This window comes from Micropterus dolomieu, linkage group LG13, assembly GCF_021292245.1.
Source record: "Micropterus dolomieu isolate WLL.071019.BEF.003 ecotype Adirondacks linkage group LG13, ASM2129224v1, whole genome shotgun sequence".
Lineage (NCBI taxonomy): Eukaryota > Metazoa > Chordata > Actinopteri > Centrarchiformes > Centrarchidae > Micropterus > Micropterus dolomieu.
The window spans coordinates 27,781,550-27,786,900 of NC_060162.1; positions in this window are offsets into that span (position 1 = coordinate 27,781,550).

Here is a 5,351-nt window from a genome sequence, read left to right on the forward strand (position 1 = left end):
CTAGTGATAATGGATGGCTCTTCCTCTGGGTTATTGTGGCTGTTTTGTTGCAGTGTTTTATGTTATGTGGGTCACGTTAGTTACAGCGACTGAGGTGGAGAAACTGTGTACCTGAGTAACATTACTGGTAAAACCCATAGACTGTATATAAAAACCACAATAAACATAAACTGAATGTTACAAAGCAAACAGCGGCAGGTCCGAGCTACTGTAGCGTTAGCTGGCTGTTCCTGGCTGCATCACTATAGGCTAACGTTAGTAAACAAGGCGATCCACATTTGCTTTTTACTGTTACATCCTTTCTTGCAGGCTAAATCAACAGTGGTACACAGGATAGTAACATGGTATGTGGTAATGTTATATAACTTTGCACCAGATAACATTAGCACCTGCTCGGCGTTAGCCTGCGAGCTAACGTGACTTTCTCTGTGTTTCTCCAGCTTTACTAATGCTCACTTTGTTCTTACTCGACATCATCTGAACCTGTTTGGTCTGATGGGCTTCAGCACCTTTATTGTTGTTTTTGTCCTTACGTGGAGCCTGTGTTTTGCTGTGAGCCAGTTGTTTTATGGTGTCAGTGGACTGCATGTCGATAACTGCCGTGTTGTCGCTGTAGTCTGAGAGGCTCGGGAGCATGCACAGGGCTGAATCTGATCCGGTGTCCCCACATTAAAAGCAGAATAGTGGCTGATGCAAGCAACGGAGAAAACAGGCGTGTGCTTCATTTCTAAGTGACTTTTGAGCCCATTGAAGTAATGAAAATTTGATTCATTTCATTGAAAAACTTAAATATAGTCCCATATAGCAGTGTACACTGCTCACAGTTCCACAAGGTTCTGAGCTTGGACCAATCCTGTTCACTTTATATATGTAGTAACTTTATATATGTAGTAACGCATTAGTGTAATAATATTACTTTTCCCAGGAACTAAGTAGTGTAACTAATTACTTTTCTAAAACAGTAATATTATTACTAGTTACTAATGCAAGTAACGCTGCGTTACTCGTTACTGAACGCACCGTCCTTGACGTGAATCCACGACTGTGCGGCAGCTCAGCGGCACCTGACTTTGTTGTTCATGTCCGCTGTTAGCCAAATACTAAAGGAAAAATGGAGAACGAGGGAGAGAGGCGTTCTTTCCACAGCTGTAAGTAGCTACTGCCATTATTGTGTCACAGTCTAAGATGCAAAGAACATTGTCGTCTAGTGTAAACTCCAACCAACAAAAAGCTTTCAACCGCGAACATTTCTACATCTGATTTATTGAAGCATCTGCTGAAGCAGCACAGCATCGTGAAACTTACAGAAAGACACTCCGGCAGCTTCTGCCACTGATGCTTGGACTTGTCAGGAGAGAGTGGCTTTAATGTAGCGTCTTGTAACCACTGAATATTGCTCTTATGAACGGGCTACATGTGCAGAAAAACAGCTCTTTAAAAGTCGGGATTTACTTGCTTTATTTTTTTATTTCAGCCGCTGGTGTTAAGAAGCATTATTCCTAGGCTATATGCTTTGTAAAAACCATACTCCTTGCTGCTGTTATGACTATGATAGGCCTATTAGTTAAAAAGTCAGGAGAGACAGCTTTATCTGGGGGTGAAGGGGAGTGGTAGTGAAAGCAGTGTTTCCCATAATTAGCCTATAATTTGAATAATTATCAACACGGATCGCCACATATTGATTTTCAAATTTTTTACTAGGCGTATTTAAAATCATATTTGATTGAGGAGCAGCACCTCCTCACTCACTCCCTCTTTCTCTCTCTCTCTCTCTCTCTCCCCTCTCGTGAACACCGCTGCACAAATCTGTCCAAAGTTAGAATACCCTAGGTTTAGGGGTGCTGTGCTCCCTGTGTTTTGCTTCTGAACAATGGCTAGAGAGGTTTTTGTTTATCCTTTTTTTTCCCAAGTAGTTTAGTAATCCCTCACGTAGGAGGGATCTCTTTTTGTTGTATTTGGTTCTTTGTTTTACGCAGCACCCACTTGCCCATTTTCTGTTTGACCATTTTGTGTGTATCAGACTGTTTAATAAATAATCTTTCCACCCATACCAAATCCATCTGGTTCATCATAAGGACGATTTTAAGTGTTACTACTGCAATCAGAGCGGACATGTAATCGCTAACTGCTACACATTGAAACGTAAGGAGCAATCTCCTAGAGTTTCCCAGCCTAAGGGTGTCGGTTTGATCAAAGCAGAGGCCCACACGCTTAATCATATAGATGAGTGTACAGACGTAGATGCCTGCTTTAAGCCTTTTGTTTTCGAGGCATGTATTTCGCTTACCGGGTTACCTGCTGACCAGCGCCTAGTTAAAGTGTTACGAGACACTGCTTGTTCTCAGTCAGTGATTTTAGCCTCAGCCTTGCCTTTCACTGATCATTTATTTCTTAGATATGGATGTTCTAGCACGCCGATGGTCACCGCTCTTAGGGGCTGATTCTGGAGGGGATAGTGTAGAACAAATAGTTGTGCCTTTGCCGTATTGACAGTATGTTTTGTCCATAGCGCATGAGAGCAAGTGGTCAAGTCATCTAGGCGTTACCAAGACGTACCAAACATTCTTAGGCATTTTTTTTGGCCAGGGTTGAAATCCGATGTAGCCCGATTTTGCCGCAGTTGCCATGTATGTCAAATCGCAGGTAAGCCAAACCCGGTAATTCCCCCCGCGCCTCTGTGTCCAATCCCAGTGATTGATGACCCGTTCGACCGAGTCCTAATTGACTGTGTAGGACCCTTACCTCGCACTATGGGGTGGTAACCAGTATTTGTTGACAGTGATGTGCGCTGCTACACAGTTCCCTGAAGCCGTCCCCCTGCGCACTATTACCGCCTGTTATCGTTAAAGCACTGACTAAGTTCTTTGCTACCTTCGGGTTGCCCCGCATCATTCAGTCCGACAGAGGGACCAATTTCCAAGCTAACCTTTTCAAACAGGTGCTTAAAACACTGAATGTGCACCATGTGGTCTCATCAGCGTATCACCCCGAGTCACAAGGAGCTTTGGAACGGTGGCATCAGACATTAAAGTTGATGCTCCATAAATATTGTGAGGAGAATGGGACTGATTGGGATGAGGGAGTCCCCTTTGTGCTGTTTGCAGCTCGTGATGCGGTGCAAGAATCATTAGGGTTTAGTCCAGCACAGCTCGTGTTCGCACACACACCCCGCGGGCCACTAAAAGTGCTGCATGATCAGTTCCTGTCTCGTGAGTGTGTGTGCCCCCGCAACGTATTAGACTACGTTAGTCAGTTCAGAGAACGCTTGCATCAAGCTAATGCCACCGCCAAGCGGTTTCTCTCTGCGTCACAGGCAGTGATGAAAGCCCGCTACAATCTTTCTACGGTGTCCCGACGTTTTCATGTAGGCGATAAGGTATTAACACTACTACCCGTTACAGGTTCGTCCCTTTCCGCTAGGTTTTCTGGACCTTATGAACTCCGTGAGTGTCTAAGTGAGGAGGAAGAAAACCCGGGTCTGTCATATAAATATGATGAAGCTATACCACACTAGAGACAGAGATACAGTTCCGGTTAAGGGAAATAAGTCCACCTCGTCAACCGCTACGCCCGGCCCCGCTATTGCTGCGGTAATTGTTACAGAGCCTGCATCTGCGCCCGATCCTGATGACCTGCGGCCGCGTCATCCGGAGCATCCGAGCGCCTGGCTCCTCAACACCGAAGCCTTGCAAACTCTGCCAAGCCAGTTACAGCACTTGCCTGCTGCAGCCCAACAGGACGTAATACAGCTAGTTGACCAGTTCTTGTGTCTATTTAGTGACATCCCGACCAGAACTCATGTTATTGAGCATGATGTTGAGCTGACAGACCCCAGCCCATAAAAGTTCACCCGTACCGTGCTAATCAAAACAAGCGTGAGTTAATGAAGGGAGAAGTCCAGTACCTCCTCCAACACGGTTTAGCTGTACCCAGCTCAAGCCCATGGAGCTCCCCTTGTTTAGTTGAAGCGAAGTCTGATGGTTCACCACGTTTTATCACAGATTTCAGGAAGGTTAACTCTGTCACAGTGCGCGACTCATACCCATTGCCCCGCATGGAGGACTGTGTCGACAATTTGGGAAATGCCTGTGTTGTCAGTAAATTGGACCTGTTAAAAGGCTACTGGCAAGTCCCGTTGACCGAGCGTGCCTCCAATGTTTCTGCGTTTGTTACCCCCGATCACTTCCTGCAGTATACCATCATGCCCTTTGGTATGTGCAATGCGCCCGCCACGTTCCAACGTTTGGTAAACACTGTGTTAGCTGGTGTCAGTAACTGTAGCGCGTACTTGGACGACCTAGTACTCTACACCGACACTTGGGAGGAGCACCTGCTTCTCCTTACACAGGTTTTTGACCGTCTTGCCCAGGCCAATCTCACCCTGAATCTAGCCAAATGTGAGTTTGGTAAAGCCACCGTCACATACTTGGGAAAACAGGTCGGACAGGGACAGGTTCGCCCTGTCGAGGCTAAGGTTGCTGCGGTGAGTGCCTGTCCTGTCCCAGCTACGCGTAAGGCACTTCGCTCTTTTCTAGGCATGGCCGGTTATTACAGAGGTTTCTGTAGGAACTTTTCTACTGTAGTGCAGCCGTTAACTCGGCTGCTTAGCCCCAAGGTTGATTTCGTGTGGACCCCAGAGTGTCAGATGGCGTTTGACAGCGCCAAGGCGTTATTGTGTCATGCCCCTGTGTTAGCTGCCCCGGACTTGGCTAAGCCATTTAAGCTAGAGGTGGATGCCAGTGCAGTGGGGGCTGGCGCTGTCCTGCTCCAGAGTGGTACTGACAGAGTGGACCGTCCGGTGTGCTATTACTCCAAGAAGTTTAACAAACATCAACTCCATTATTCTACCATTGAGAAAGAGACTCTTGCTTTGTTGTTGGCCTTGCAACACTTTGAGGTGTACGTTGGGTCTAGTTCTCTGCCAGTAGTAGTTTACACGGATCATAACCCACTTGTGTTCCTTTCCCGCATGTACAATCAGAACCAACGGCTTATGCGCTGGGCTCTGATTGTACAGGACTACAACCTTGAGATACGCCACAAGAAAGGGATGGAAAATGTGATCGCTGACGCATTATCTAGGCTGTGAGAATGATGTTTAGAGATGTGCATTATGTAGTGATCTGACTTTATTTCAAACCTTATAGTCTGTATTTTATGGGGGGGAGTGTTGTGTCTGTGTCACTGCTGCCTGTGTTTCTCCCTGCATGTGTTACACTGTGAGGCGGGGGATTGGCTGGACTTCGGCAAGCCTGGTTGATCCCGCCTCCCACCTCCGACGATTCTGATTGGAGCGGCACACCACCCCTTCTCCAATCGCCAAGCTGCCTGCAGGACCGCCTTCGTGCCTT